This window comes from Mytilus californianus, unplaced genomic scaffold (assembly GCF_021869535.1).
Source record: "Mytilus californianus isolate M0D057914Y unplaced genomic scaffold, xbMytCali1.0.p SCAF_4, whole genome shotgun sequence".
NCBI lineage: Eukaryota > Metazoa > Mollusca > Bivalvia > Mytilida > Mytilidae > Mytilus > Mytilus californianus.
The window spans coordinates 107458177-107481108 of record NW_026262690.1 but is presented as its reverse complement, the minus strand read 5'-3'; the positions used below and the strand labels follow the sequence as shown (position 1 = coordinate 107481108).

Below are 22932 nucleotides of genomic sequence, written 5' to 3'. Positions count from 1 at the left end.
TAAATGAGGGCCAGAATATTTATTTTGAAAATCTGCCATCCTCACCCTCAAAATCAATTGGTTGTCCACTAACTAATTTACCCTGACTGTGAAATTTTTCATAAACATATATACTATATATTTTTTTTGCATGCTACTGTAAATTACTATTTCTTCTTGATAATAATTCATTTCAAACCATGTTCACTTATTCAATCTCGAAAATATACATGTACATTGTATATGACATTTTACAAATGATACATAAACCTATATGATTAAAAAATCCCTTTTCTTCTGAAAACTTGCAGGCATTCTCCAAGAGATATTCATGCATGTAAATGACCTTACCAGTACATGTAAGCCCATTAAATTTTACCTATTAACCTACGAGTGAAAACAATACAACTGGACGCTTTCAATGTTATTTTAAACATGCTTGCATCAAATTTGATGCGAAGTATCAATTTAACATAATATGTTAATATCTGTGAATGTACATGTCTCCTTGCCAGCCACAAAACTTGCTATCAGAAACCCAACAATTATGCAACAAACACAGTTTTATAACGATTGTTTATCTATGTACTGTCTCAAGCAAATATTAAGTATATATTATCATGCACGGAGCACAGGTTTTAGTGGTGCTCATAAGTGTTCAGTGTTAATTAAAAGTACCAAATGTCACCCTTCTATTCTTTATAGGCCGTAGAAGTTCAAAAATTCATTAAGGAATGACTGTAATATTTTTTCTGTCTATGAAGAAATAACATCAAAAATGTGGTGCACACTGAATAACCCGCGTAGCGGGTTATTTTAAAGTGTGCACCACATTTTTTATGTTATTTCGAATAGAGAGAAAAAATATTACAGTCATTTCTTATAATTTAATTCTAAACTCCATTTTAAACCGGAGTAAACCATGAAAAAACGTTGATGACGTCACGGTCACATGACAAAATTATGTCTATGAGCTGATAAACAAAACAACGTCAGCCAATCAGAAGACACGTTACATCCAAAATTAAATTATAACAAAATAAAAAATGCAATGAAATATCCACAGTAAAATAATGTTTCACATGTATTTAAATTTTAAATGACGCATATCTTAACTGTTTCCATCACTGTTTGAAGACGAATATTATCAGAATAAACCAGACGTACATGTATATATGGCCTGACCTTTTGCCTGATTTATGCCACAATTTAAAAATTTCCAAAACAAAATCAAATTGTACATTCACTACCTACAGGTTGAATAATATATTAATATCAGCCCAGCATTTCTGTAAATTTCATAAATATATGTTTTGGGTAAACGTCAGTATGAAATGAACTGAAATGACAAAAGTCACAAGAAGATATCCAACAAAAGACCGGAGTCTATAGAATACAACAAGCTCTTAATCGTAGTGTGAATAAACTAAACCGAAACAATCAAAGATCTGATCTCATTGTCTGAAACAGTGTGAGTCTTCTGGTTTGAAAAAGTTTTACAAAATCACTGACGAGAGTTACTGTGTCGGTCATATACATTATGTCCATCCATTAATAAATAAACTTTTACGAAATATGTATGAACATAAGATAAATTTGTTGAGAACACTCATTGAAAATATAAATTATTATGAGTCATAATACTTTTGACTTAATGATCTAATTTATTGCCAGAGTATTGTGAAATAATATTTATTATGACAATTTAATGTTAAAAAGACCATTCAGGACAGTAAACAGTATATTTAACTTACTTAAACTATTCAAAAATAAAATAAACTAAAATGAATTAAAATTGGGGCTAGACATTTTTTTTTTTTTTTTTTACATAAATGAAAAGCATATGTAATAGGTTAGCCTTGCAAATTTTAGAAAAATCAAGATAAATTTCTAACATCAAAACGGTTTACAGTATGTTGGCTGTTATTATGAAAGTATGCGGTTCGTGTTAAAAACTCCGGGTATTAGAAATAACACCTGGCATGCATAAATGATTTCACACCTTTGACTTACTTAAAAAATTGTCATATTAATAATTTTGAAAAATGTTAATTGTTACATTTAAAGATAAAATTGGTAACACATATTTCGTAAAACCTTTTTCGATTGATCTGATAGGTGAGATTTTTTGCACATGCAGTATTAAATATGTATAAAAAATAACCCGTGTGAAATTGCAGGAATCTAATGCTGATCTACATTTTTTTTTTTTGAAGAGATGAGAGGCAAGGGAACCTTAAAAAAAGTAAATAAATGAAACGCATTAAAAACATAAGCAAATTGCAAAATGTCCAGTTGCAAATATTTCAATATATTAATTTTGTTACAAGCAGTTTAAATTCAAATCAAGGTATTGAATTGATGTGATAGTTCTGGTTTTTTTTTGTAACAACGTATTAATATTGCATACGGTAAAATTGTTTTACAACTGATCCAGCCTATCCTGGACTGTCAGTCATTTTGTATCCGTGATCGACTTTGACAGTCTTGATGACTGTATCAACGTTTTGGAAGTTGAGACAATTATAAATTAACTTTTACTATCTAATGGTTGTATCTAAGATATTTAAACTATAACAACCTTTTTGACGTTTAAACAGTCATGACAGTTAATTTATGACTGTTTCAACGTTTTTCTCGTTTGGGCAGTTATAAATTAACTGTTACAACTTTAAAATGGTTGCAGCAGTCTTTTTATAAATGTGACAACCTTTCCTACGTTTGAAGTTTATTTAAGACTGTTGCAACGTTTTTCGAGTTGAGACAGATATAAATTAAAATAGGAACGAAAGATACCAGAGGGACAGTCAAACTCATAGATCAAAAACAAACTGACAACGCCATGGCCAAAAATAAAAAGACAAACAGACAAATATTAGTACAGATGACACAACATAGAAAACCAAAGACTAAGCAACATGAACCTCACCAAAACCCGGGGGTGATCTCAGGTGCTCCGGAAGGGTAAGCAGATCCTGCTCCACATGTGACACCAATCGTGTTGCTTATGTTATTACAAATCCGGTAAATAGTCTAATTGGGTAAGTCACATTCGTAAAAAGGGAGAGTATTGTAGTTACGACATGAGGAACATATCCGATATCATCTGTGAAGCGGTTATTCAATAACGGCCAACCAACTCGTGATGGCGTCCGTAAAATTTACGAAGGGATGATTTCAACTTCCCCATTTGGAACTCTTGGTTTAATAACTTCCTTGTGAGCAGCAATCCTCTATCAAGGAAATCATGATATGAAACACAAGCCCGGGAATATCGTATCAATTGGGAGATATATACTCCGTATGCAGGCGCTGCTGGAATGTCGCTACATAGAAATGGAAAGTTCACAATTGGGAAGCTGAAATCATCCCTTTTGTCGTAAAGTTTTGTTTTTAACCGACCCTCATTGTCAATTTCTAGATGTAAGTCAAGATATGAGGCAGACTTAACTGTATCTGTTGTATTTTTTATCTCTAGTTCGATGGGATAAATTCGTTCAACATAGTCACCAAATTTTGTATTATTTAGTGCGAGAACATCATCTATATAGCGGAACGTAGAGTTAAAGGATATTGCTAACTTCTTATCTTTCTTCCTAAGAAGTTCCTGTATGAAGTCAGCCTCATAATAATAAAGAAATAAGTCGGCAAGAAAAGGGGCACAATTGGTTCCCATTGGAATTCCGACTGTCTGTTGAAAAAAATGTCCTCCAAACGTAACAAATATGTTGTCAATCAAGAAATCAAGCATCTTGATAATGTCAGTTTCAGAGAATTTTTCGTTTGAATCAGAGTGATTCTTTACAAAGTAGGAATTATCCGTACCCAACGTTCGCCAGTCTTTTTAATGAAACAAAGTAATACCAAATCTTTCAATTCGTCTTTTAGTTTGGAATGGGGAATACTTGTGTAAAGTGTAGAAAAGTCAAATGTTTCAATACTATTGCAAGATGAGAGAGTCTTAGATGGTATGTACTCTAAAAGATCTTTGGAATTTTTTAGTGTCCACATCTGATTGACGCCACCTCTAGAATAGGCAGTTTCACAATAACTTTGGAGCCCGGCATTGATTGCTGATAAAATAGATGTTAATGATTTAGAAAGAGGTTTCGTGGAGCACTTGGAAGACTCAGCAATATACTGTTGTTTGTAAGGACACTTATGTAGTTTAGGTATCCAATACAGTGATGGAAGATCCAGTTCTTCATCTTTGGTTGAAATTCCAAAGGAACATAGAACAGACCTATGATTATCCAGGATTTCCTCTTTGGTAAGTGTTGTGAGGGTATATGTTGAGTTTCCAAGTGAATTGTCAATACCTAATTCATTTATCAAGCAGTTTATGTTATGATATTTACACACAAAAACGATGTTGTTTGCAATTTGGGCCTTTATCTGCGGGGACAACAACATATTGTTTCAACTTTAAAATAGTTGTATCAGTCCTATTATAACTGTGACAACTTTGTGCAGCGTTGTTTCAGCCGATCTATGTTAGAGATAAACAAGTTTAGAGTTGGCACAGCTACAAAAAAACTGCCACAGTGAATTTATCAAATGTTACAACGTTTACAACTATTATCAGTCATAGAATTACTGTTACTGGTGAGGACAGTTTTTTTTTTTTTTGGTACTGTCAGTGAAAAGGCATTTATAATGATAGCATTACTTGAATATTGAATACATTTGATAAAATATGAGGTAGAGATAGATCTGAATAAGCGAACTTTAATCTGTAAAATTTTGCTGATGGTCGAAAAGATTTTAAATGAATTCCTAACTGTTCATTTAATGGAGAATACAAACTTCCCATCTCTCTCTCTCTCCATTATATTTGTTATAAATCTAAAGTGGCATGCTTTGCCTCATACGTTTTTAAGTTGTTTTATTCGGGTCTTATAAAGAGCAACAAGAAAATAGATACACCATGGTGAAAAAAGCGAAAATATTAAAGGAAAAATTCAATTAATTAGTTATAAAGAAACACCATTGAAAAAAACGCAAAACGACGAAAATACAAACAACAGTCTACAAAACAGTTGATCATTGAGAATAATCAGATCCAACTCCACATGTGGCACCCGTTGTGTTGCTCATGTAAGTACACAGTTGGTGATAAGTCTCAGTCGGTAGTGTCATATTTGGGAAGAGAGGATAAGATTGTTGTAATTCGAACATATCAGTGGTCATCTGTGACAAAGATATTCCATGGATTTATGTTACCACTGTAAAATAACAGAAAACCTTTGCAAAATTTGTTTATAGATACAAATATTTTGTTTGGAAATTTGGTCTACCCTTAGAAAATGTATTACAAACGGCATATCACATCCTAATTGATACAGTGCTGTTGGTTATAGAGTCCGTTTATTAAGATAGATACATGCAAATTGATATTGATTTTGTAATTAATAAATTAAAACATAACTTAATATGTATTGCTGTACAGTCATGAACACTTACGGGCTGTCTATCATATTCGTTTTTGTTTATTGTTTTGTTGATAAATCGGGCCATTGGTTTATTCGATGAATGGTGTTACATTTGATCATGTCGGGGCCTTTTATAGCTAACTATACGGGTTTTGCTCATTGCTGAAGGCTGTATTGTGACCTATAGAGGGTTTTACTCATTGCTGAAGGCCGTATGGTGACCTATAGTTGCTTAAATGTATGTGTCTCATTGGCAATCATACCACATCTGCTTATTTTCATAAGGTGGAAAAAACCTTCAATTGTTCTCTGAACAATTTCTTTTTAATTATGTATAGAATAATTAACCTAAGAATCAAACTAAAGAAATATATTCAACGAGTGACCGAACAGCTCATTATTTCAAGAATGCGCGGTAATTATCAGTGTTATTCTGTCACGAGTTGAATATGTTTTTATATTTGAATTCTTGGATTGGTTATTCTTTCTATTTCATTAACTTTTTAATGGAAATCAAGTAGAAAATGCAAGGAACCATATTTTTGTCTATGCATTCTCTATTTGTTTTGATACTACGTCATCGACAACAGTTTAGCATCTCCCATTGGTGTATGACTGTAAAATTATAAGATTTATTTCACATGTGACATTATTGGTTTTTATTTCACTGGGAAATCATGGTATTTTACTGCAATCAATGTAATGATAATATCTTTTCTTTTTATGAATCTAATCTTCCACTTTTATAATATTGATAAGTCGAAGATCATCAGGATCATTACCAATCAGGTCAGAAGAAGCTTTTAAAGGGGTTGACCTTGGTTAAGTTTAATATTTATTATATACGCCATTTTCTTAAATTTTGCTTTAATCTTTTTTTGTATAGTTTTTCATATCAAGCTACACACTGAGAACAGTTTTTCTCAGTCTAATAGAGTAAGAACACGATGACATCATAATCCAACGCAATTGACATTTCCTATGAAAATGGCCATATCAAAGTTGCTGGTCCATGAGATAGAGGGCAGCGCGTCAACATAATCGTCAAACTGAGATGTATTACGTGTTATTTAAAGTCACTGGACTACACAGCAAAAAGTGAAACGCATGTTGTATTAGCAAACATGCGTTTAACTGCTGTACCAAACGGGTGTAAAACGCCTGTTTAGAAACAGGCAAAATACATCACGTACGTTAAACGTATGTTTTGAAAACGTAGGTAACACAACTATTTTACGTGCGTTTTCTTTATAACTGTTTGTGTTAAGCAGCCTATTCTTTTATTAAAATAAACTAATCTGATTCATAAATTTAATAACACTTTTAGATATTTAGATGATATATTGGCTCTCAATAATGACGACTTCAGTATGTACACTAAAGAGAAATATCCTGCCGAACTGATTTTAGATAAAGCTAATACTAACAATGAACACTGCCTATTCCTGGATCTTGATATCTTTATCTTTAACGGGAAACTTAATAACAAAATTTATGATAAAAGAGATAATTTTTCATTTCCTATTGTTAATTATCCATTTTTAGATGGTGACGTTCCATTGATGCCGTCTTATGGTGTTTATATATCTCAACTTGTTCGATTCGCTCGTGTATGCAACAACGTATTTTATTTCAACGAAAGAAATCTCTGTATTCCTAAAAAATTATTACACCAGGGTTTTCGATATCACAAACTAGTCAAAACAATTACTAAATTTTATCATCGGTACAAGGACATCATGCGTAAATATAAATCAACATTCTGACATTTTATACGTTTAGGTATTTCACATCCAATATTTTATGGTAATATTCTTTACAAAGCACAAAAATGTCGGCATTCACCTCAAAAGCTAACCAAACCTTTAAACAGACTTATTCGGAAAAGATATAGTTACAATACTATTGTCAAGTCATTAAAGATTGCATATTTTGGTATTAATATTGGTTCACTCATAGGGTCTTTGCATCGGACATAAACACATTTATTCTAAAACCAGTTGTTTGCATGATACGGGTTATGTTCATCTCATATATTTTATGATGGTATGATACTTAAAGGTTTGGGATGAAAAGATAAACCTTTATGCATATATGTATGTTTGCAGCATGCTGTTGTAATTTTTTTATGAGCTTAGACACCATTTACATATAGGCTCTCTTAAAAATGAGAAACAATAGAAAATAATTTCTGTGAAAAAAATAACATGACCAATTTGACGTGAAATTTATGTGAAATTAAATGTTTAATTGATTAAGTTGACTAATAAAATTGAGAATGGAAATGGGGAATGTGACAAAGAGACAACAACCCGACCATAGAGCAGACAACAGCCGAAGGCCACCAATGGGTCTTCAATGCAGCGAGAAACTCCCGCACCCGGAGGCGTCCTTCAGCTGGCCCCTAAACAAATATGTAAACTAGTTCAGTGATAATGGACGTCATACTAAACTCCAAATTATACACAAGAAACTAAAATTAAAAATGATCAAGACTAACAAAGGCCAGAGGCTCCTGACTTGGGACAGGCGCAAAAATGCGGCGGGGTTAAACATGTTTTTTTAGATCTCAACCCTCCCCCTATACCTCTAGCCAATGTAGAATAAAGAAACACATAGCAATACGCAAAGTAAAACTCAGTTTAAAAGACGTCCGAGTCCGATGTCAGAATAGGTAACAAAAGAAAATAAGCAAAATGACAATGATACATAAATGAACAAAGGACTACTAGCAGTTACTGACATGCCAGCTCCAGACCTCAATTAAACTGATTGAAAGATTATAACTTCATCATATGAAAATCAAGTAAAATCCCTCCCGTTAGGGGTTTAGTATTATAAAATATATGAGAAGAACATAACCCGTATCATGCCAACAACTGGTTTTAGAATAAATGTTTTTATTTCCGATGCAAAGACCCTATGAGTGAATCAATATTAATACCAAAATATGCAATCCTTAATGACTTGACAACAGTATCGTAACTATATCCTTTCCGAATAAGTCTGTTGAAAGGTTTGGTTAGCTTTTGAGGTGAATGCCGACATTCTTGTGCTTTGTAAAGAATATTACCATAAAATATTGGGTGTGAAATACCTGAACGTATAAGATGTCTGCATGTTGATTTATATTTACGAATGATGTCCTTGTACCGATGATAAAATTTAGTAAATGTTTTGACCAGTTTGTGATATCGAAAACCCTGGTGTAATAATTTTTCAGTAATACAGAGATTTCTTTCGTTGAAATCAAATACTTTGTTACATACTCGAGCGAATCGAACAAGTTGAGATATATAAACACCATAAGATGGCCACAAGGGAACGTCACCATCTAAAAAAGGATAATTAACAATAGAAAATGAAAAATCATCTCTTTTATCATGAATTTTGGTATTAAGCTTCCCGTTAAAGATAAATATATCAAGATCCAGGAAAGGACAGTGTTCATTGTTAGTATTAGCTTTATTTAAAGTTAGTTCGATAGGATAAATATCTTTAGTGTACATACTGAAGTCGTCATTATTGCGAGCCAATATATCATCTAAATATCTAAAAGTGTTAATAAATTTTTGAATCAGATGTTGTTTCGATGGGTCTTTGCTGATTTTAGTCATAAATTGTAACTCATAACAATACAGAAACAGATCCGCAATAAGTGGTGCACAGTTATTCCATATGGGAATTCCGATAACCTGACGATATACGGAATCTCCATAGCGAACAAAAATGTTATCTAGTAAAAATTCAAGGCCAGTTATATACTGACCGACTTTAGAAACGCAACACCTAAATAAATCAGACGTTATCAAATTAAATAAATAATATATTACACAAATTCATGGTATATAAGAATATTTAATCAATCTTTCAACGTTACAGACAAGAGATGTAGAAAATTATATAGCTGCGTATGGAAGATGCTTACGTAGAAAGACGCCAAGCAGAGATAAGGCTGAATTAGTAACTATTCAAACATCACAACCACTAGAATTAGTCTGCATGGATTTTCTTGGTTTAGAAACATCAACAGGAGGGTACCAGTATCTTCTTGTTATCACAGATCATTACACCAAGTATGCTATTGCTGTACCAACTAAAAACACTACTGCTAAAACAACAGCTGAAGCATTTATTAATAATTTTGTCGTTCACTACAGCTTTCCACATCGTATCAACAGTGACCAAGGTGCATCTTTGAAGGCAAGTTAATGAAAGAGCTCTGTGATATTACAGGAATGAAGAAATCAAGAACTACTCCATATCATCCCATGTTTAATGAATTATGCGAAAGATTTGATAGAACCTTGATTAGTATGTTAGGAACACTCAATCCAGACCAGAAAAAAGATTGGAAATCTCATGTTGTGACAATGACTCATGCCTACAACAATACAAGACATTAGAGGATTTACTACTTGTAAATTAATGTTTGGTCGAGACGCAATGTTACCAGTAGATGTTATTTTATCAACAAAATCGCCAGATACCAGTAAAGTTCCTGTCACTAAATATATCAGAGATCTAAAAGAACGAATAGACACTGCATATAAATTAGCATCAGAAACAGCTAAAAAGTCTCAACAAAAGCAGAAAGAATCATATGATTTAAAGAAAAGGGGATCTATTATTCATGAAGGTGATACAGTACTAGTTAGAATAGTAGCCTGGGACGGAAAACACAAATTATCAGAACCCTGGGAAGAAGAACCATACATAGTACTGAAACAGCCAAACACTGATATTCCTTTTTTTTTTTTAACACTCAAATTGATACTTTATTGCACAACTTGCTGTTAACAATAACACTTGATGTACAGCATTCCATCAAGTATCCCTGTTAATAGTGCCACCGAATATCCAGGGAGAATATTCAGTAGAATTAACAAAAAAAAATTCTATCAATATCTAAATAAATAAATTGCTATTACAAATAGCTGTTTTAAATAGTCTACTACAAAATATGTTTATTTTTTTCTATATAAAATACTATATATTCATGTAACATTACACACGTTATCACAAAAGTTCGTCCATATATTACGGAATTTATCACTATTTATTTCGGAATGAGTTTTTGTATACTATCTTAAATGTTCCAGAAACTAAATGCGGTCACTGGTCGATGACCTCGCACGTATTTTGTGCTTCAAGTTGGGATTTACACAATTCTGCAATGTTTTGTAATTTGGAATAAAAATATGAAAAGGTGAGATGTTTTAATTATATGTTTTTATCTGTTATAAATCAAATGATTTGAAATAAATGTGTTATTTATTTGACCTACATAACGTTATGAACAATTGAACATGATCCCGTGTCGTGACCTTAAAATACCTATCAGCTATTTTGTAAACATACACATACTTGAATTTTCTGAAGTCATATTCGTACTACACACACACAGACAGATTCAAACATCCAAGATACACACACAAAACTCCTTCATAGTTGCATGTTTTATACATTTTAAGCATCACATTTGAAATTATATGCAGATAGGCTATAAAATATTATTTGCCTCAAATTTTCAAGAATAACATCAAATTCTGTACACTTAGTTACTATATCTGCCCAGTAACATGGTATTAGTTATATTGTTCTTTATTTTTACCCCTTTTTCTTTATTTCTTAGCCAATTATTTTGAAGCAAATAAAGTATCCACACCCATATATACATACTTGTACAATGTAGACACACACACCAACACACACACACACACACACCAACACACACACACACCAAGTACAGATCTTTTCATATATATATTATAAGTAGATAATAAGTACTTGTATACCTTAACATTTAAGGTATCAGGTGCATTTATAAGCACATTGACAGCATATTGATATTACAAAATACTTTATGCTACATGTATATTTTCACATTTCTATAACAGTACCTTAGTTTTTTCTCAAAATGTTATACACTTTTGTTAATAAACAGTTTATCTTCATGTTTACCAAACTATATAATTCTACTATATTATTTATTTCATATTTAAATATTTTCATTGTATCTACCCATTTAGATTTTTTATTCGAAACATAGTGTGCCTTATAGACTGAAAAGAACATTAAACTAAGCAAATGATTAAGTGCAAAGTAAGCTTTATCATTAATTTTGTATCCTATGACAAGAGAACGGAGACTTATAACATGTTCTTATATGCCAACTCTTTTGAGTAAATCTTTCATTGATTTCCAAAATATTTTATGATATTGACATGTAATGAAGAAATGGTTATAGTTATCTAGTTCATTGCAATAAGTACATAGGTCATTTTGTGCAATTTTCCACTGGAAAAGCAGCTGTTCATTTGGTAAAATAAAATGCATTAATTTCCATCTGAACATTTTTATTTTATTATCTTTTAGATACTCAAAAGTGAATTTAATAGAGTCTTTAAATTCATTTTTGAGACTTCCATTACCAAAGAGTCTTTCCCATTTAGCAAATCCAATTGGCGTTTCTGTTATTACTTGACCTAGCACTATTTTATATATGTCTTTATTATTGATAGTAGGGATATCAGTATTGTCTCGAAATTTGATTCTAGTTCGGTTAATATGAACATTAGTTTTGAATGATTCTTCTGATTTTAATATGTTGACCCATCGTTTTGGTATGGAATTTTTAATTTTTAAGATTTCTGCAATCCAATTACTTTTATTTTTTAATTTTGAAATAATTTTTTCTTCTGATATCTTCCCCCTTTTATCGATTATGTCATTAATATATAATATATCGCTGTCAATCCAGTTATCAAAGAACAAACATTTTCCTTGAAATTTTATAAATCTATTTCCCCATATTATTTGTTTTCTAATATCTAAATAATTCTCAATTTGATCATGATTAATATTGTTACAATTGTTAACATTTATCCATGTTTTTATCATCTCTTGATAGAAAATTGGTGTTTCGTTCCATATTTTTTTATCTAGCATTTTTATTTTATTCAAATTTATCTTGAAAATAAGTAAGTTTTTGCCAAATTTATTGAGGTATAGCTTTGGTAATACAGCCCAATTTGCATTCCCTGATTGTATTATTTTTATAATCCATTTTATATGTATTGATTTTATATAAGACTCGATATTAATCATATTTAAACCCCCCTCTGAAAATTTTTTAGTAATTATTGACCTTTTTATTTTATCTTTTCCTCCATTCCAAATAAATTTATATATTAAATTATTAATATTTTGTAGTTTATCTTTACTTATGATACTATTAGTTGCAATGTAAGTTATATTTGGTAGCAAAAGAGCTTTTACGATTAATATTTTTCCCAATTGGCTTAATCTTCGTTTTGACCATCTATCTACAAGTTTCGCTATTTTATCCATGACTTTTTCCATATTCAGTGTGTCACATTCTTTTCTGTCATAACCAAAGTAAATACCTAAGCTTTTAATTGGTTTATTTGTCCAATTTATATTTTCATATTTATCTTTTGAACTTTTTAATTTTCCTAACCATATCCCCTCTGTTTTATTTCTATTTAGTTTTAATCCTGAAAAGCTGCCAAATGTTTCAATTATACTAAGAGCCAGACTTATTTCTTTTCGTGACTGAAAAAAAAGAGTTGTGTCATCAGCTAATTGACAAATTTTTAAATTACATGATTTTCCATCTAATTTTATTGTTATTCCTTTAAAATCTTTATTACTTCTTAGCCTTATTGCCATTAATTCTACTGTTATGACAAAAAGAAGAGCAGAAATCGGACACCCTTGTCGTATACAACGATATATTTTAAACGGACCTGAAACCCACCCATTATTTAAAATACAGCCTTTAATGCCATTATACATAGTTTTCACCCATCTGATGAAGCCATTTTTAAATCCAAACTTTTTTAGCGTTTCTGTCATAAATGTCCATTCCAAAGAGTCAAAAGCTTTACTAAAATCCAAAAAAGGTATTGCTCCTTCTATATTAAATTTTTCAGAGTAATCTATAATGTCTTGTATTTGTCTAATATTAAAACCTATGTATCTATTTTTGACATATCCAGTTTGATCTAGACTAATTATAGAAGGAAGAACATTTTTCAGTCTCTGTGCCAACACATGAGCTAGTAATTTCGTATCAATATTCAATAATGTTATAGGACGGTAATTATTTAATGAAAAAGGGTCATTCTTTTTAAAAATAAGCGAAATAGCACCTTTCTTTTGAGAATTTGTTAATTCTTTTTTTTCAAAATTATTATTGAAAACCTTGACCATAATATTCTTTAGACTACCCCAAAATTGTCTATAAAATTCTACTGTCAGCCCATCCAGACCAGGGGATTTATTTAATTTCATTTTAAATATTGCATCTGTACATTCAGTTTCTGTTACATTCCCTTCACATTGAATACTATCCGAGTCTTTTAGTTTTTTTGGTATTTCTGTTTCTTTAATATACATTTTAACATCATTATCATTAGGATTAGTTGACTCGTAAAGCTTTTTGTAGTATTTCACTTGTAAATTTAGAATTTTATCTTGGTCAGTTGTCGTAGATCCATTTTCATCATATAATTCAGTTATGATCTTTTTTGTTTGACGACTTTTTTCTAGTCCCAAGAAGTATGCACTATTTTTTCCCCTTCTTCAAACCATTTTACCCTTAACCTAATTTTTTGCCCTTTAATTTTATCTTTATACAAACCCTCTAACTTATTTTCAACCTTCTCAATTTCTATTTTTAAGTTTTGACTTTTATCAATACCATTATCTATTTCATTATTAAGATTATTCAGTTGTTTTTCTAGAATATTAATTTCATCCTTTTTTAATTTAGCTTTAATTTTACAGTAGTCTAAACTTGCATCCCTTACTTCTATTTTCAAGTTATCCCATAGTATCCCCAGATCATTGCAGTTGAATGAATCTTTTTCATATTTAGATATCAACTTTTTGATTAAAATTGTGTAATCTTCATTATTTAAAACACTTGAATTTAATTTCCAATAGCCTCGTCCCTTATTTCCTCTGTCAGTATTAATTTTTAATGATACCGCATTATGATCAGTTAGTTTTTGGATTATAGGTCTAATGTCACAACTTTTACAATTTTTTTGTACTTCTTTTGATATAAAGAAATAATCAATCCTTGTGGCTTCTGATCTATCTTTTCTACACCAGGTAAATTGTCTTGTGTTTTTATTTTTGATTCTCCAAATATCTATTAATTTGGATGATTTTATCAGCCCTTTCAAACTTGTTACTGGTTTATCAAATTTTTTGGAGGATTTAGTTTTGTTTTTTGTATCAGTCAATGACCAAATATCATTGAAATCGCCCCCAAGGATAGTTTGGCCTAGTCCATTTTTATTTATATAAGATTTAACTTTTTTGAAAAAACTATTTCTTTCTCTTAATCTATTTGGAGCATAGATATTAACTAGTGTGTAGATATTTTCATTAATTTCAATGTTAATTAAGATAAATCTCCCTTCAGAATCCTTGTGTTCATCTATAATTTTGAAATGAATTCCATCCCTTAACCATATTGCTACCCCACGCGAATTACTTGTTCCATCACTTCTTAAAAGATTTTCACCAAATTCTTTATTCAAAGTATCTTGCATTAAATTTGTGAAATGAGTTTCTTGAATAAATATTATATCACATTTTTATTGATTTGCCCAACTAACTATTTTAATTGTTTTGTCAGGTTGCTGCAGGCCATTAGCATTGACCGTGCATATATGCAGATATTTATTCATGGTGGATTATAGTTAAATTTATTTATCTTCCTGAACTCCAAGCATGGTGAGTAATTATTCTTATTATCTCTGTAGTATTTTATCTTCAGCATTATTTGTTTATTACTTTTGATTGTGCCTACATTTATTTTAACTTTGAATTCTTTTATTTTTTTCCTTTTATCCGTTTCATAGACTTTACATGCTTGGATGATTTCTATTAGATTATCAGATCTGAGATATTTACCTGTGGAGTTGAAATCTACATCTTTGTTCATATGATTCTTTAAATAGCTGTTTAATATTTTGAGCAGTTCTTTATCACAAGCATTAACATATCTTACTTGATTTTTTTTGTACTTAGTTTTTGATAATCTGTGATTAATATATTTATCACTTTTATAATGTTTATTCTGTAAGAAATTTAAACACCTGCTCCCCAGGTATACTAGTTCTCTATTTACAATTGTATTCGATCTATATTTTGACCTCATCCTATTTATAGCCTGTCTGGTCAATGTTATTTTATCTAGTTTTGAGGAGTTCATTTTAACTTTGCTTAATTTGTTGTGAATAGAGCTTTTTATGTTTATTTGTAAGATGATACATAAACACCTATTTAGTACATTAAAATACAATATACTCCACAAATACATTTTGTATAACATGATTATCAAAGTTATTAAACAAATAATACACAGCATACTACTTTATTAGCTAGGCTTTCAGAGTAACACTTCTTTCCCTTTTTCTTACATATTTTTACATTCTTATACATAATTTCATACATATTGTTTTTATTTCCATTTACAAATTGATTAATTGTTTTATTTGTCTTTTTCAGGATAACAACTACCTGAATTGATTGTGGATAACCTTCAACAGCTATACCACTCAAACAGTTTAAATGATATTCTGGATAATATATACAGTTAAAAATAAGTAAAAACAGTGCTATACAGACAGTATTGTGAGGAATGTGATTTTTATAATGCATTTTGGTTTTTCGATTTTTTTGATTTTTTTTTATTATTGTTATAATAAATAAATTTTAGTCTTTATTTTTTGTAGTTCTTTACACATATTTACAGTTTATGGTTTCTTTTTCTGCTTCTTTGCAGCTTCCTCTCTTGTAGCGTAGTGTAAATTTTCAGTTGGCGTTACTGGTGATTTTTCAATGTTTTGAGTTCTTGTTCTTGACTTGTTAGGCGTTTTGTTTGTTGCATTAGCCTGCTCATGACCAGGTTTTATTAAATATCTTGAGATGCCAGGTCTCCTGTCATCACTTTTAGGATGTTTTGGTTTTTCCTTCTTTTTTGGTGAATTGTCTTTTCTGGCGGACACCCTATTGTGATTATCGAGGATCGATTGTGAATGTTCTGTGTCACTCTCTGACCTACTCTTATCCTCGGTACTCATGAGAGGTTGTGTCGAACTCCGGAATTGGACCTCACTCTCCTGACTTGGCTTGTCGATATCATCATGGTCTTGATTCTGCTCATAATTCTCACTATTGTCGTGAACATTAGAATTATCTTGTTTATTATCGCCATCAGTGTTAGTCATCTATGAATCATTACCTTCAAATTCTCCTTCTGAGTTTTCGTCGCATTCATACTGCTTATGGCCTGTTTGACCACATTTTTTGCACTTCCATCCATTCGGACAGACATTTGCTGTATGACCTTCGGATAAGCACTTACTACATTTCATATTTGGTCTGTTTGTTTGTTGCTGACCATAATGGTTGATTGTGGCCCAGTATTTTCCAATCTTTAATGACTTTGGAAGCGGTGGATCAAATGGTTTGCACACAACAATGCGATCACCTGTCCTGCAATTTGTGAGGAGGAAATCTATTCTTAGCCTCTCCCTGAAGTGGTTGAGTACCTCACATTTGCTAGCTGAAAGCTCAAGGGATCTTATAATCTGCTCATCATATGCTGATAGGGGTACATTTTTTACGCGTACCTTAATTGTATCTTCTTGCTCGTTCATTGTTACATTTGGGTTTCTGGTGTACAAAGTTACAGATTTTGTTCTGATTGTTAGACCTACAGACAGTAGATCTTTTTGTGCGTATTCATTGTCAAAATATATTCGCCACGTACCACGAACTCTCTGTAACCCAATTAAGGCTTTTACAGGTACTTGCTCATTTATTGCTCTGTACATCTCATGATGTGTCAGAAATAGTCGCTGGCCTCTATAGTTTGTAGCATTTTCACCAAAGACATCGGACTCTAAGAGAAATATTGGTTTAACACTGATATTCCAGTTTACACCGTAAAAAGAAAATATGGAGTTGGTAGAAACAGAACTCTTCACAGGAACTTGTTATAACCAATTGGGAACCTATCTGACGGAACCACAGATCGTCATTATGAGGATGAAATCGAAGATGAAATCGTCTATACAATTGAAGATTCAACTACAAGTAGAATTGGTACAACAGATGCACCAGAAAAAATTCAACTTGAAGCGCTTGATACAAGTAATTACACAGTGTCAGCAGACGAGCCCTCTGCAACTGACACATGTGGAGAGGATATGACAGGGGACGCCCTATATCCAGAAAATATAGATGATGTTTGTTTCATCTCATTTCTAGAAGCGAGACAGAAACTGAAACCATAACACACGAATCTCCTACTCAAGTACAGCACACAGTTGAGTCAAGTCCGCATAGGACTGGACAACAGGGCCCTGATGAAGAAATCGAAGATGATGAGTCTGATGGAGAGGATAATTCTGAGAGGAGACCAGTACGGACTAAATGTAAACCGGCCTCGATGCGAAGTGGTGAATTTGTCATGTTGCAACAGCCAGACTGGATGCAGAAAGCTGAATATTTGAAACGTCTCGCTCTATCTTGAATGTTTCCATCTGCTGAAGAAGACTTTGGAAAAGCATTGCTGCGGATTGTGACTGACAACATGTAGCTAATGTTATATTTATAAGTCACATATTAATGCTTTCTAAGAACATCTCTAGGAAAAATGGTATGGAAACCATTTTTTTGCAAGGACCGGGAGAATGGGATAGGGTCGTTTATATATTGAAATTATTTATTTGCAATGTACATATATTTTATTATTTATTATTTTCCATGTCCAGATAATTGTAGTTTTAAATATATGTAGTATTGATTTATTATGAAAGTATGAACATAAACAGTAGATTAATACAGGTGATCAATACTTTATATACATGTTTTTATTATTGTGATGTCATATCGACTGTTTAGTTGTGATGTAAGTCTTGTGATGTCATTTTGTATATCTGTGTGATGTAGATCTGGTACAGGAGTTTCATTGGACGATTATGTCACAAGGGATTAATTCTATTTTCTGACTGGTTAGATTTGACCGAGGGAAATTATAAAATTTTGATTGTTTGAAAGAAAGCACTGGATCATTTTGTCTTGTGTAACTTTCGGAAATTTATTATATTTCTGTGAATATTTATTAGGAAATGTTCCTGTTGTCTCTAAGAATAAAAGTATATATATTTGTATTCATAAATACACTTGATGTTCAAAAAGATTATAAGATTATACAATCAGATGTCCTGTACCATAGTCATGAAATTGTTAATAACATTACTTCATTTCAATATTTGTATTTCATAATTTTAGAATAATGTATTGAGTGATTAAATGTTAAATAGCAAACTCTATGAAGTTTCCATACTCAATAATTGACAGTCGTATAAAGTCCCCCTTTTTGTGTTACTTTTGTAATTTATAGTAAAAGAGGGACGAAAGATACTAGAGGGACAGTCAAACTCATAGATCGAAAACAAACTGACAACGCCATGGCCAAAAATAAAAAGACAAACAGACAAATAATAGTACTGATGACACAACATAGAAAACCAAAGACTAAGCAACACGAACCCCACCAAAAACTGGGGATGATCTCAGGTGCTCCGGAAGGGTAAGCACATCCTGCTCCACATGTGGCACCCGTCGTGTTGCTTATGTTATTACAAATCCGGTAAATAGTCTAATTCGGTAAGTCACATTCGTGAAAAGGGAGGGTATTGTAGTTACGACATAAGGAACATATCCGATATCATCTGTGAAACGGTTATTCCATAACGGTCAACCAACTCGTGATGGCGTCCGTAAAATTTACGAAGGAATGACTTCAACTTCACCATTTGGAACTCTTGGTTTAATAGCTTCCTTTTGAACAGCAATCCTCTATCAAGGAAATCATGATAGGAAACACAAGCCCGGGAATATCGTATCAATTGGGAGATATATACTCCGTATGCAGGCGCTGCTGGAATGTTGCTACATAGAAATGGAAAGTTCACAATTGGGAAGCTGAAATCATCTCTTTTGTCGTAAAGTTTTGTTTTCATCCGTACTGGTATTATATTTGTTTTGAATATAAAATATCTATACATCTAAGACATGTATTATTTTATTGTCTTATTACGAAGGGTAGTGAGAATTTGTTCATTTATGTATTTTTCAGATTTAAATGTTGACAGTTGAATTATTGTTACCTGTTTGTGTGGTATTATAACCTAAGTCCCATAGACAGGTAATTAAATGTTTTATATTATAATGTAAACAGTGATTAATTAATGATTGATCTTGATTGTGGTATTTAATCAGTGTTTGTATAATGTTTACATTCTTGAAACTTTCACCGTTTGATAAACGTATAAATAAAGAAATACTATTTAGTAATTATTTGAATATTGTATATTGAATATTATAGCAATTTACTATAAAGAATATTTGTGATAGCACTTTTATTTATTTACTGTGAATTATTAGGGACTAGGTGTACAATTGTCCTTTAATGCATAATGTGATATTATTGTTTAATGAATGTGTTTATACATATTATATTGTTAATTGCAGGGTTATATTCTTACTAACTATTAAATATTTCCTGTACACAAGGGTGTCAAGTTTTTGTGATTAACCAGTGCCCCCCCCCCCCCCCCCTGTTTTATATCATATTTGATAGATTGAGATGATACGTATGATATACACTATTGTAATTGTTAAATGGATGTAAATTATAGAATAAATGACAGAAAATATTATCTTTAGAAATTGACAGGTAGAGATAATAAAGTGTTTTCCTTGTCTACTTTTTGGTCTTAACTTAAACTGTTATTATAACAACATTACAAAAAACCGCGGGACATGACCAGATAACAGATATAATCTTTCATACATAAATCAAGCTGATCGAGTTACCTGGACTCATTCACACATTAGTATGCCCCTGGATAGATTTTTCTCAAATTATTGACTAAATTGCAAGTTAAAACTTATACTCAACTTAATAACTTAGTATACAGTCATGACAGTGATATGTACAATATATGCATTATGAACAGTTAGTGAGTTACACACATTGTATACAGAAGTCAGAATTATCCTAGATAGTGACAACTAATTTAACTTAATGTTACCCCATTTACCGACTACATGTTTACATTATTGTGTGCAGTGCTGGTGTTAAATGAGATAGGTGTTGAAGTTCTTCGTCGAATAACTGAAATTGGTGTGTCGATATCTGCTGGTCCACCACATGCCCCGGGCATAAACTGTACTGAAGGGGTCGACAAATCCAGAGGCGCCAACAGAGCATTCCTTTGCTTCTTACGGAGAGGACTTTCAGAAGGACCTTTTTCCTGTATAGATGTATCTTCAACTGTTTTAGAACCTTCATCAGACCCTGAGTCTGAGTTCTCCATTTGGAAAAGGAAACTGGTAGTACTGGTATTAATAATTTTACTATGAGGAATATCATCATCTTCAGAACTTGAGAGACTAGCAAAGCTTCCAGACGACATATCAAGACAGTGATGCAAATAATATTCAGGTACACATTTTTGTTACAACTGTGTTTTAGGGAGAATTTCTCGAATTATGGTATAGGAACTAAAATTCAATCTCTTAAATATCATGTATGGTACACTGATACATGTAGTTAATCTTAATAATAGGGAGAGCTGTATAAATATAATCAAAATATGTATCCAATGAAAGCTAAATGTGAAATTTAATTTACAGATTTAAAGCTTAGTAAATTTATACTTTTTTTGCTATAGCTGCAATTTTGATGCCCAGAGGGAGGAGTCATGTATCCTTGATTCCTTATGAGGACTGTCAAACCAGAAATTGTTCAGCTGCATTCATGGCCACAATATTATTGACAAACACCTTCACAAAATTAATGTAGAATAGATCAAACCAGCAACTTTGGTGTGATTAGTAAAAATCATTCATAATTACAGTCATTGGAGTCAAACAACAATATAAAATATCTGTTAACACATGCATATCAAGTCACACATGCACTGAACAGTAGAAGAACAACTTGAGAGATGGTTTAAAAACTGACTTCAGTTAAACATGTTAAACAATTTGAAAAAAGAAAATTTGTTTTAAAATCAGATGCTCAATCTCGGTTATTCATGTCAATGCAGGACTTCTTAAGCTATAAAATCCTAATTTTTTTAAAATGCCCTATTGGCTACAATCCCCATATTTTTGCATTAAATAGCCCTTTTTCCTATATTAGCCCTATAAATTAGATTAAAATGGTCATAATATCAAATGTTATGTTGAGCATGTCGAGTATACCAGTACCTTCAAAAACCTTTTGATTTATTTTGTAAAAATTTAGGTGAATCTCTAAAAGCTCTTTCAGACACAATTTTAATTAAGAGCAATTACAATTTGTAATAGCTTCGTGAAATTAAAATAACTTGCAAAGATCTATCAAATTGCAGTCAGGTATACTATTAATATCTAAATGTATTTTATTTACTGGTAGAGGTAAATTATCTTAATGGTTTAGTAATATCCCTTAGACAATGTTAGATTTTTTCAGATTTTTTACTTATACAAGTCAAAAAGGCATACTTTCTTCTTTCCTTGAAATTCGTTTGACTGTTAATGAAGCTTTGATCTAACAGAGTGTTTAATTGTTTTTCTTTTGCAGTTGTCTTTATTAATCACAGACATACATGTACATGTATTAGTATATTTTCATGGATATGTCAGTTCTCTTCAAAAACTGCTCATTAACAAGCCTCCAGGTTGTAATTTTGAAGGCCTTGCTCAGTTACTTAACATCTTTGTGCAATTATAGTTTCTTTCTTGAAATCATGAGATGAAAGGTTGAACTCTAATTAAAAAAGTTAGCAAACCAGGTAAAATAAAAGTTTTGTTTTTATATTTCAAAACTTGAGAATTGTAAGGGTTGTAACAAAAATTACTTGAATTATTTAATTTTTTCCAGAAGATTAAGGAGGGATTATTAAAATGAAAAATTTAAATCTTACAAATTTACTTATTTAAGTGTATTAAAATACTTACCTCTTTAAAGAATTAAATTTAAATGTATAAGTTTTACCTCTGACTGAATTGTAACCTCTTTAAAGAAATAAAATTTAAATGTTTAAGTTTTACCCCTGACTGAATCTTATATACATGCATATATATATGAAGGGCTGAAGGGCCTTCTTTGAGACGTCAGAATTGAACCGTTATTATTCCTCAACCAGGAATCCCAAGCAGATTGTAGGTTTACATTCTGTCATCCCTCCTGGCTAGGGAAATAGGGCATTCAGTTTTACACTTGTCCGTTCGTAAACTAATACATCCTAAAATAGGTTTCTGTTCTATAACTTTATTTTGCCTTAACCTAATATAATGAAACTTTGAACTTGATCTGTGTTTTGTGGAAGTTCAAATTCAGTGGTTTCTGCACTTTTATCATTCTTGAGTTTTGCCCCTTTAATAATAACCTTATATGCAAGAAGGGGCATCA

General features: G+C 31.5%; 1 long non-coding RNA gene across 1 annotated transcript; it reads left to right on the top strand.

Annotated features, from left to right (window-relative positions):
• Positions 1-15075: 15075 nt before the first annotated feature.
• LOC127739044 (uncharacterized) lies at positions 15076-16179 on the top strand. Its single transcript, XR_008000253.1, has 2 exons — positions 15076-15185; positions 15963-16179. It is a non-coding gene; the product is annotated as an uncharacterized LOC127739044 (long non-coding RNA).
• The last annotated feature ends 6753 nt before the right edge of the window (positions 16180-22932 follow it).